Source organism: Dendrobates tinctorius, unplaced genomic scaffold (assembly GCF_039654945.1).
Source record: "Dendrobates tinctorius isolate UK_male_01 unplaced genomic scaffold, ASM3965494v1 ptg000241l, whole genome shotgun sequence".
In the NCBI taxonomy this organism is placed as follows: Eukaryota; Metazoa; Chordata; class Amphibia; order Anura; family Dendrobatidae; genus Dendrobates; species Dendrobates tinctorius.
The window spans coordinates 4,941,558-4,953,473 of record NW_027361908.1 but is presented as its reverse complement, the minus strand read 5'-3'; the positions used below and the strand labels follow the sequence as shown (position 1 = coordinate 4,953,473).

The window sequence follows — 11,916 nt, the reverse complement described above, 5'->3', positions numbered from 1 at the left end:
TTTTACAATAAAAAGCGTCTTTTAGCGTGTGACAGCCGCCAAACATAAAAACCGCCATAAATAGTAAATCAAACCCCCCCGTTATCACCCCCTTAGTTAGGGAAAAATAATAAAATGAAAAAATGTATTTATTTCCATTTTCCCATTAGGGCAAGGGTGTCACGGTCCAATTCTTGGATCCGTGTCAGAGTCTGGGTTCCCTCATGAAAACCTTTATTTTTAGGCTTCTGGGGGCTTGATATGGGTTTTTGCCCCCGGTGGCCACAAGTGTCATTACATCTGATTCTTTCTTTAGTTTACCTTTTGCCCCCCGGTGGTCAGTGGGGTTATAGCAGCTTTTGGCCCCTGATCTTTTGACCATTCCCTTTTCCTATATAGGATCACATGGTCTATGATCAGGTGTTGATAATAGCAGCATTTTCCTTTTGGAGGCGAACCACAGTGAAGTGAGCAGCGGGCTCTGAGGTGAAGAGCCACTGCTGAAACTGGTGTGAACTCTGACTGCCCGGTGTCCGCAGCAGAGTTAGATGGTGAAGGTGGCAGCTGGCTCTTAGGTGTTGAGCCACTGCGAAAAGTTTATCCGGTGATTCACTCTGCTGCCTGATGACTGCAGCAGAGCAAGATAAGTGTTTTGGTGTTTTTTCCCTTTGGGTGTTGTGCAGTTCACTTTATTCCCTGTCTCACCTCCTGGGGAGGGGGTTGGTGGTTTAGCTCAGGGCTAAACAGGAGATAGGGACAGGTCGGGGACTTGGGCCTCACTACCTTCAAGTGTACCCCCAAATTAAGGAAAGTCAGGGCACCTCCTTAGCCTGAGGGGCCGTTCAGGGGCCCAGGTTCCACGTCTCCTGCTTTGTCCCAACTGCCCCGTGACATTATTACCAACCATCACAGTTTTTCCTGGTGAGCCGTGGCCCTAATGCAGACCTGTCTCCAATTGCTGCAGACCCTCACTGAGGAGCGTGGGGTGCTGCGTGGTGTGGTGGAGCTGCAGAAGTGGGAGGGGTACGGGGCCTCAGCTCAGATGCAGGCTCGACCAGAGCCCAAGTTACCTCTCCCAGACAGGTTTTCTGGAGGGAGAGAATTTTTTGTTTTTTCAGGAGGCCTGCAGGCTACACTTCATACTCTGCCCTCGTTCACTAGGGAGTGAGGTACAGCGGGTGGGATTCATTATAGCCCTCCTTAAAGGAGATCCCCCAATCCTGGGCCTTCTCCCTGCCGGCCGATTCACCATCTCTACTGTCGGTGGGCGAGTCTTTTGCGGCTTTGGCGAATATGCCCCCTGGAGTCCCTGCTGGGGAGCGGGACTTGCTCATACAGACAGACGCACCCAGGCAGGTGGGAGGAGTTGGTGTCCCCATGGTGCTATCTGGGGTTCCCAGAGGTGAAGGGGTACGTCCCTGTAGTGAGCACAGTAGTGATATGGTCCGCAGGGCTCACGCCGAAAATTCTTTACCATCTAAGAAGCCACCCCCTCCTGGTTGCGTGGAGGAAGACGACCAAGTAGTGTATATTTCCTCCATATCCCCTTCTCCTCCAGTAATGGCAGCGGGGGTGCTGCCAGGGAGTAGGGGTAAGTCGCGACCCTCACCACAAGCTGCCCCTCTGAGTCGGAGTCCTCCTAGGAGCGGGGGGCAGAGAGGAGAGTTTGCCTCTGAGCCTTGTGGAGGTGTGAGTGTTACGACACGGGGGACGCCTCTGTTGTCGGTGCTGTGAGGAGTTCACCATTTAGTGGCAAGAGAGTGAATGGCAATAAACGTTCAGGTCCGGACCTGGGTGCGTATGTGTTTGCATGGGTGTCTGAGTTATCCTTTGTTATACCCAGGCCTAGCTCGTTCCCCAGGTCGGCGCTCTGGAGATTTGTGGTGCCTCCAGAGTATACGTCTTCGCCTCCATCTACCCTCTCTTGCCATGACCCGGAGTGTCAGATGATGGTTGAAGTGAACTCTCATGGTACAAGGCATCCGCACTGTAGGTGTTATGCAGTGTAATACGGTGTTGAGGCCCCTCACTGAAGGAGGGGTACTGTCACGGTCCAATTCTTGGATCCGTGTCAGAGTCTGGGTTCCCTCATGAAAACCTTTATTTTTAGGCTTCTGGGGGCTTGATATGGGTTTTTGCCCCCGGTGGCCACAAGTGTCATTACATCTGATTCTTTCTTTAGTTTACCTTTTGCCCCCAGTGGTCAGTGGGGTTATAGCAGCTTTTGGCCCCTGATCATTTGACCATTCCCTTTTCCTATATAGGGTCACATGGTCTATGAGCAGATGTTGGTAATAGCAGCATTTTCCTTTTGGAGGCGGACCACAGTGAAGTGAAGAGCCACTGCTGAACTTGGTGTGAACTCTGACTGCCCGGTGTCCGCAGCAGAGTTAGATGGTGAAGGTGGCAGCTGGCTCTTAGGTGTTGAGCCACTGCGAAAAGCTTATCCGGTGATTCACTCTGCTGCCTGATGACGGCAGCAGAGCAAGATAAGTGTTTTTCCCTTTTTCCTTTGGGTGTTGTGCAGTACACTTTATTCCCTGTCTCACCTCCTGGGGAGGGGGTTGGTGGTTTAGCTCAGGGCCAAACAGGAGATGGGGACAGGTCGGGGACTTGGGCCTCACTACCTTCAAGTGTACCCCCAAGTTAAGGAAAGTCAGGGTACCTCCTTAGCCTGAGGGGCAATTTAGGGGCCCAGGTTCCACGTCTCCTGCTTTGTCCAAACTGCCCCGTGACATAGGGTTAGGGGTGTGTTGGGGTTAGGGTTGGAGTTAGAATTGGGGGGTTTCCACTGTTTTGGCACATCAGGGGCTTTCCAAACGCGACATGGCGTCCGATCTCAATTCCAGCAAAAAAGGTAAATGGAGCTGCTTCCCTTCCAAGATCTGCCATGCGCCTAAATAGTGGTTTACCCCCACATGTGGGGTATCGGCGTACTCAGGACAAATTGCACAATAACTTTTGGGGTCCTGTTACTCTTGGGAAAATTAAAATTGGGGGTGAAAAAATCATTTTTGTAGAAAAAATGATTTTTTTAATTCTACGGCTGTACGTTATAAACTTCTGTGAAGCCCTTGGGGGTTCAAAGTGCTCACCACATATCTAGATAAGTTCCTTGGGGGGTCTAGTTTCCAAAATTGGGTCATTTGTAGGGGGTTTCCACTGTTTAGGCACATCAGGAGCTCTCCAAACGTGACATGGCATCCGATCTGAATTCCAGCCAATTTTGCAGTGAAAAAGTCAAACGGCGCTCCTTCCTTTCCGAGCTCTGCCATGCGCCCAAACAGTGGTTCACCCCCACATATTAGGTATCGGCGTACTCAGGACAAATTGCACAATAACTTTTCCAGTCCAATTTCTCCTGTTACTCTTAGTAAAATAAAAAAAATTGAACCTGAATTAATTTTTTTGTGAAAAAAAAGTTAAATGTTAATTTTTCTTTTTGTTTTAAACATTCAAAAAATTCCTGTGAAGCACTTGAAGGGTTAATAAACTTATTGAATCTGGTTTTGAGCACCCTGAGGGGTGCAGTTTTTAGAATGGTGTCAATTTTGGGTATTTTCTATCATATAGACCTCTCTAAGTGACTTCAAATGTGATGTGGTCCCTAAAAATAAAATGGTGTTGTAAAAATGAGAAATCGCTGGTCAACTTTTAACCCTTATAACTTCCTAACAAAAAAACATTTTGCTTCCCAAATTGTGCTGATGTAAAGTAAACATGTGGGAAATGTTACTTAAGTGTTTTGTGTGACGTATCTCTGTGATTTAAGGGCATAAAAATTCAAAGTTGGAAAATTGCAAAATTTTCGCAAAATTTCTGTCTTTTTCACAAATAAACACAAGTTATATGAATTAAATTTTACCATTAACATGAAATACAATATATCACGAGAAAACAGTGTTGACTCACCGGGATCCATGGAAGCGTTCCAGAGTTATTACCTCATAAAGGGACAGTGGTCAGAATTGTAAAAATTGGCCCGGGCATTAACATGCAAACCACCCTTGGGAGTAAAGAGGTTAATAGACTACAGAAAACATAGATTCCAAATGCATTATCAGAGACAAAAACAATCTCTCTGCAGTAAATCAGACAAGCACAAACAAGAGGTAAAAAATAGCAAGGTTCAATAAAGGAACATCAGAATTATATCCATATTGGTTCCCAGAGAAGGCAATGGATGATATCTGTTGCCAGAAAAAAATCAAACAAACAGCTGGGTGTTAACCCAAACTTAGCTTCCAGCCTCATGTTTATTTACATGTAATAGCCTGTCTTTTATATATTGTACATTAATAGCCTGTGTATTATATTAAGCACTATCTTTTTCATCTGGCTCGCCCCCAGAGGCCGTGGGGTACTCGGTGATTTCAATGGGAGATGTCACAGTGGCGGTGACCGGGTCCGTGGCCTCAGGCGGTCAATGTAAAAGGGGTAGAGTGATGGGGATAAAGTTATTGAGATGATTCATAACGCCACCTGTGGTTTCTGTTCAGTTTGGCCAGCGCTGCAGGGTTGCTTCCCTGGGACAGATGGTGTGGTGCAGCAATGATGTTGAAGCTCCCCACAGGTGGAGCTGTTTTCCCAGGGCAGTGTAGATGAGGTTGGTAAGTGGGGAGATGGTGTAAAAACGTAGATGGTGCAGAGCCGGGTGCAAGGCACAAGAATAAGTGGAGGCCACAAGGGCATGTAGTTCCAAAGCTTTACTCAGTCTGTTGCGCTTACAGGTGCCCACTTTGGTGCCGTGTCCTCCAGGTCAGGGGCTCAGCCAACCACCAGGCAAGGGAAAGTACACCTTTCCAGCACTCCTCCAACATGTGCCTTCTCTGAACGTCTCCACACTAGCACCTAATCTGAAGTACTTGTAGTTGCGTATTAAATTCAAGTTCCTCCTTCTTGATGTCACTTAGAACTCTACTTGTACAGCAGACAGCTGTAGCCTGCTTTGGGGACTCCTTGCTACCGAGTCCCGGCTCACTCACGTTGCTGTTGTGCCCCCAAGTCTTAGGTGGGAATAAAGTGGTGACAACTTCTATTCCTCCGGTGTCTGCTGCAGGAACATCAGTATCCATACAACCTCGGGGACCGGACCCCGGCCGTGCACTTCAAACTTGAGGAAGGGCTCTGCTTTGACGCTAGTCCTTAGTTTAGTACGGAACGTAAGGAGAAGAGAACTATCTTCCCTCTGAAGAATCAGGCTTTCTATGGCTCTTTCCTGTGCCAGCAGCTCCAGGTCACAGGAGTCTGCTGCAGCACTTCCTTCACTCCATCCCTCTCAGGGGATCTTCTCTCACAGACTGACCTTTTCCTAATATTCTCCTGCTCTCTTGTGCAGGCTAAGCTCCACCCACCTCCCAGCACGCTTTGTGTTCCAAGCAGGGAGCCACCAAAGGTGCTTTGCTACACTACTATGTTGTGTGGTCAGGTGTCTCCACCTTACCTGGATAGCGGGGTACCACACCTCAGGAGGAGGTGCAGTACCTCTGTGGCAACTGAACCCTCAGGGGCACCACACATCTTTTATTTGCTTATTGTTTTCCCACCTGTAGTTTATAAGGGTCATTTAGGGTGAGTCTAGGACAGCCGCTCCGGGGTGTGGGATTGCCAAATAGTCTCTTTTAGAGTGCCAACCTCCACTGTCAGGAAGAGATAGCAGGCTAGCATAGGGCTATCATAGTTTATTAATGTATAGATTTTAATTGTGTTATTGCACTAGGGGGTTATTTTTTACCTCAATTTATTAAAGTTTCATGTTTTTAAATGGATTAAATGATTGCACTTCTGATATTTCTTCCCTGGTCCTGTGGACACTTTTTTGATGAACTAACAAAGAGCCACAGGTTGCGGGACAAGAGCAGAGCTGCAGGATGCGTGACGGGAGCAGAGAAGAGCCGCAGGATGCGGGGCAGCAGAGCAGAGCCACTGAGGCAAAGAGGGAGCAGAGTAGAGCTGATGAGGAAAAGGAGCAGCCAGGACTAGATAAACACAAGTACACGCAGTGAAGTACCAAGTGAACACCAGGGGCACTAACGATGTGCAGTGACAACCAGATAGGTACAGGTTCTGCGAACAAAAGGAGAAGACACAAGGATAGACACAGCAGGGTAGGGAAGGCTTCAGACAAGGATACAAACAGATTCGGGTAAAGGACTAAAGGGCATGTCACACTAAGAGATATCGCTACAACTAGTGACGTTATAGCGATATCGCTGTGTGTGATACTTACCAGCGACCGGCTCCCCCGCTGGTTATCGCTGATCGCGCGAGAACAGGCTGGACTGTTTCTCATCGTCAGCTTCCTGCGGCGCTTCCTGCTGTGACGACGAGCGAGGCGTGGAGCCGGGCGGGAGGATGCAGGATCGCCTGGTGTGACAGGTAAGTAGCGACCCCCCCCCCCCCCCCCCCTGTCCCCAGCAATGTACCAGCGATCCTGACAGCGTCATAGCGATGTACCAGCGATAAGTGTGACAGTACCCTTAGTTCAGACATGGGACTAAGTTCAGGATGAAGGATTCAAGCCTGGGTATAGAGCCCCCAGGGTGACAGAAACAAGACACGTATGATACAGGTGTGGGGGGGTTGACCTGACAGAGAAATCTGCTTTTAGTAAAAGGCAGAGGGAATAATTCAGTGTAGAAATGGAGGCACTGAGAAGGAAAAAAGGGTGCCGTATTGAGTGTGACCATTAGAGGGCAGTGGGGAGCACAGAAGAGTGGTTACATAACTGCCACAGGTCAAGTTCACACTCATTGGTCAAAGGTGACTGTCAGGTGACAGTGGGCGGAGCTACCTAGGCTGGGAGAATAAAGGCTGGGAGAAGCTTCCAGAAAATCCAGTCAGCCAGGGGAGCTCACTAGAAAGGAGGGTCTGCTGCACAGTAGAGAGCCCTCAGAGAGCACCAGACAGTAGAGACTGTCACGGGGGTGACCCAGGAACACAGAAGCATCAGACGGAGACAGTCTGAACGTAATAGGTACCGGTGTACTTTGAACGGGGAAGCGCTGTGGTGGAAGTGCCTAGGGCAGCCACAGTGATGAGAACTGCAGAGGACACCACTACAGTGGCACAGAGGCATCTAAGGTACCCAGGTCTGTGTGAGGAGGAAAAGTGAGCAGTCCTGTATTAAAGTGTGGACGTCGGCAAAGTCGTTGAATAAAACCAGACCTGTTGAACTACAGTACTGTCTCAGTCTCCAGTCTGTTTGCGCGAAGTGGGTCACCTCCCAGTTATGTTGGATCAGCACACCTTCCCCGCCTATCAGCATCACCTCCTAATTTGCCTTCCCTTGCCACCCCTACACAGGTATACAGTCCCAGGGTGGCGGTAAAAAGGACAGCACCTGGCAACTCAATAGCAGACCACAAACAGAGTATGTTGCTTAGGCATCTTCTAATTGGTGGAGATGCCTTAAGTACCTGGTACCTCTTGGCAATAGGCTGAGAACACATTAGGAATGCGCACACTGTCTTTTAGACTCAGGAAGTGCAGGCACCGCCGACCTAGAGCACACAGCCAGGAAGTATGCACACAGAGGACACGTGGTTTACAGCATGGAGCAGGCGGAGGGCAGAACTAACAGAAAAAGCCCGGAGTGGTGAGTAAGTCGGTGTATCATCCTGATGGGAAGCCATGCAGTGATGCCAGCAGATATGTTACATTTAGGCACATCAGAGGTTCTCCAAATGCGACATTGTGTCTGCTTATGATTCCAGCAAATTTTACATTCAAAAAGTCAATTGATGTTCCTTTCCTCCCGAGCCCCACCGGATGCCAAAATAGTAGTTTTTTCCAACATATGAGGTATCAGCGTACTCAGGAGAAATGGTGCAACAAATATAGTGCAATTTCTCATGTTACCCTTATGAAAATGCAAAATTTTGGGCTAAAAAACACTTTTGCGGGGACAATGTGATATTATTATTTTTTTTTTTTTTATTTATTTTTTTCCTTTCACGGCTCAACGTTATAAACTTCTGCGAAGCATCTGGGGGTTCAATGTGCCCACCGTACATCTAGATAAGGTCCCTGAGGGGTCTAGTTTCCAAAATGGTGTCACTTGTGGGGGATTTTTACTGCACATCAGGGGCTTTCCAAACACGACATGTCATCTGCTAAATATTGCAGCAAATTTTGCATTCAAAAAGTCAAATGGCGCTCCTTCCCTTCCGAGCTCTGCCGTGCACACAAACAGGGGTTTTCCCCCACATATGAGGGATCGGCATGCTCAGGAGAAATTATACAAAAAATTTTGGTGTCCATTTTTTTTCTTGTTACCCTTGTGAAAATAAAAAAATGGGGTCTAAATTAAATTTATTGTGAAAAAAGTTAAATGTTCATTTTTATTCTCCACATTACAAAAATTTCTGTGAAGCACCTGAAGGGTTAATAAACTTCTTGAATGTGGTTTTGAGCACCTTGAGGGGTGCAGTTTTTAGAATTGTCACTTTTGGGTATTTTCTGCCATATAGACCCCTCAAAGTCTCTTCAAATTTAAGGTGGTCCCTAAAAACAATGGTTTGGTAAATTTTGTTGAAAAAATTAGAAATTGCTCGTCAACTTTTTACCCTTATAACTTCCTAACAAAAAAAAGTTTAAAAAATTCTGCTGCTGTAAAATAGATATGTGGGAAATGTTATTTATGAACTATTTTGTGTGACATATCTCTCTGATTTAAGGGCATAAGAATTGAAAGCTTGAAAATTGCAAACTTTTCCAAATTTTCATTTTTGGCACAAATAAAAAAAGCTATAGTGAATACATTTTACCACTGCCATGAAGTACAATATGTCACAAAAAAAAAATCTCAGAATCAGTGGGATCCACTAAAGCGTTCCAGAGTTATGAGTGACAGTGGTCAGAATTATAAAAATTGGCTTGAATTTTTTAATTTTTCTATCTACTGGCTCACACGGTACAAAGATATATATCTTTCCTGTAAAAAGATTGGCTTGGCCATTAACGTGCAAACCACCTTGGGAGGTAAAGAGATTAAGGATATAAAGATTGAAAATTGCATTTTTTTCCAAAAATTGAGATCTTTACAAATAAATGCAAGTAATTTCAATCAAATTTTACCACTATCTTGAAGTACAATATGTCACGAGAAAACAGTCACAGGACCAGTGAGATCTGTTGAAGTGCTGTTATGTTTTTGACCACATAAAGTGCGGACAGAATTGAAAAATTTTGGCCTGGTCATGAAGGTTAAAATTATCTTTGATACTAACCGGTTAAACTGATGCATTGTGATATGCTTGGTGCAGGGCCTGTTAGGGTAGTGCTCAAATAGAGATTAAAAAAGCACCAAACAGAGAAAACCAATGGTACCAGCTACACATTGCAATGAAACAAAGTTTGAGCTCTGACCCTAAAGGTATGGCATTTTACAAAATGATATTGTTACATTAGTGCCAGTGCCTGTCTGTCTGAAACGCGTTGTTTCTGTCATAGGGTGGCACTGTGCCTTTGCTGTGGCTGACGTGAAGCGATAACAAGGCAGTTCTGTGTATTCTTTAGTACTTGTGTGGACATCTAGGGAGCTTAGGAGTTAACATTTGTGTCTGGTTGTGATGGCTCCCTGCTGATTAGCCCTGGACTCCCTGCTGTTTAAGTTCCTGTATTCCTGTTCTACACTACCAGTCATTAAGTGCAGCTGGAACTGGTCCCCATCCCTGATTCCTGTGGTGTTATTGATTATTCTGTTTTCTGACCTCGGCTTGTATTCTGTAGACCTCCTTGTTTTCTGATTATGTCCCTAACTAAAGCCCCCGTTACACACTGCGATATCGCCTGCGATATCGCCAGCAATATCGCTGTAAAGTCACCGATTTTGTGATGCTGCAGCGATATTGCTAGCTATATCGCTGCATGTGATACTTGCCTCCGACCGGCTCCCCCGCGGATTATCGCTGGTCGCGCAAGAACGTCCTGGACCATTCCTCATCGGCTGCTTCCTGTGGAGAGACGAGCGACGCGTGGAGCCGGGCGGGAGGATGCCGGATCGCCGCGTCTGACAGGTAAGTAGCGATCCCCGACCCCTGCGATGTCGCTGGTGAGATCTGCCTGTGTGGCAGCTCACTAGAGACCACTGTTATGACTGAGTCACCGTAGGAGGAAAAACAAAAATGCTAGCTAAGTCCAGAAAACCAGAGAGGTTGGCAGCTATCGGATTGCAGACCCCTGATCCTATCACAACAACTAACAGTAGCCGTGGGGGGTTCCTACGATGCCCTAGACCCCTCGATCACAGCCGGAGAATTAAATAGGCCTAAAGAAAGAGGGGAAATCTAAACTGCCCCAGAGCAGACCCCAAAGCAATAGGCAGCCCCCAACATATAATGACGGTGAAGCAAGATGAAAACACTAACACAGACAGAAAGATAGACTGAGCAAAGACGGGGCCCAAACTACCTAGATAGGAAATGACAGGAAGGCTGCTGTCTGCAATCCGTGAAAAACCCTATGAGAATAAGAGCCAACAGACTGACAGTGAAAAAGGCCCTGAAGACGCTAGGCTTCAAAAAAGCTATGTCAGTACTCAGGAATATTCTGAAGACAGAGCAACCGGCGAAAGGAGATTCAGCTCATCCCAGCAGGGAATGGCAGAATCCAGAAAAGCAAGGAAAACAAACCCAAAACATAAATGCAAACAGGCAAAGCAGAAACTTAGCTTTAGGGAAGCTGGAATCAGACTGGTGTCCTAGAAGTCCACAGAGAAATCACCTGCAGGGCAGAAGGGCGTCGGCAGCCTTATATCCAGTCAGTGACTCCACTCAGCCAGTCCTCCTCATTAGACTCAGGTGCCTGATAATCAGGCTCATTACCTTCCTTTACCAGAATAGGGAGTTCACCAGACCTCAGTGACGAAGGGGAAAATGAACTCACAACAGACCACCTAGCGATGCACCAGCGATCCCGACAGCGTCATATCGCTGGTCGGGATCGCTGGTGCATCACTAGGTGTAACGGTACCCTTAGACCTCCCATATGATTACCTTTCCTTTTACCAGTTTGCTCCACTGACTGGCATCTTACTACATGGGCCCAACTCAGAGTCCTGTGTGTAAGTTTAGTTCACTGTACATAGATTAAACAGTGAAGGCCAGGACAACCCTTCGGATTTGGTAGGCAGAGTGGATAGTGCTAATCCTGTCTGCGTAATGTCCTCCAATGTGGAGGACATGACCAGTTCCTCCCATGTCACCAATGTGATGTAACTACACAGCACAGCTCTCCGGTGCCCCCTTTGTCTCTCAGGTCAGTAAGGGAACTGCACCTAGAGCAAATGGCCGCTGGGGAGGTTGTCCTGTTACTCGCTGGGTATTCTAAGATTCGTAATCAGAGTAAAAGCATCAGCAAGAAAATAGGGGGGGAAGCCAGCACTGCTTAAGGTTAGAACGCATAAATTGAAGTGCATATGCACATAATATCCAGCTGTATTCAAAAATGAGATATTTGGCAAAAAAATTGATCAATTCAATTGAGCCACCCCGCCGCGCCAAGGCAATCTTATATGGGGGGTCCTACTCTACATTTTATAATAAATACTGTGCCATTATGGCCTCCTAAGAGCATGACCACATCAAGTGCAATCTGTACCTGAACATTGCTGGATCGCTCCCATGAAGCCAGATGAAGCAAGTGCAGATGAAGGCCAACCAGGTCCGCTATAAATTTTTCTGTGTTCATTATGATGGATCTAGGCTGCTGTGCACACACACACGGCAGCCCCGCCCTGCCCCAAGCTTTATTTAATTGTGCACCTGTGTCCGGGCCAATATCGCCCTTCATCTATGTTTCCTGGTTTGGGCAATGTGTGGAGGTCAATCCTGATATGTCTGTGTTCAGACCTGGTTGGCCTTCATCTGCACTTGCTTCATGGGAGCGATCCAGCAATGTTCAGGTACAGATTGCACTTGATGTGGTCATGCTCTT

The 11,916-nt window shown here is 46.9% G+C and overlaps 1 long non-coding RNA gene across 1 annotated transcript in view; it reads left to right on the top strand.

Moving 5' to 3' along the window:
- The first annotated feature begins 412 nt into the window (after positions 1 to 412).
- The window catches only part of LOC141060573 (uncharacterized), a 38,222-nt gene continuing 26,718 nt past the window's right edge, over positions 413 to 11,916 (top strand). Inside the window, exon 1 of the long non-coding RNA XR_012222722.1 lies at positions 413 to 465. This is a non-coding gene — a long non-coding RNA (uncharacterized lncRNA). The remainder of the gene's footprint in view (positions 466 to 11,916) is intronic.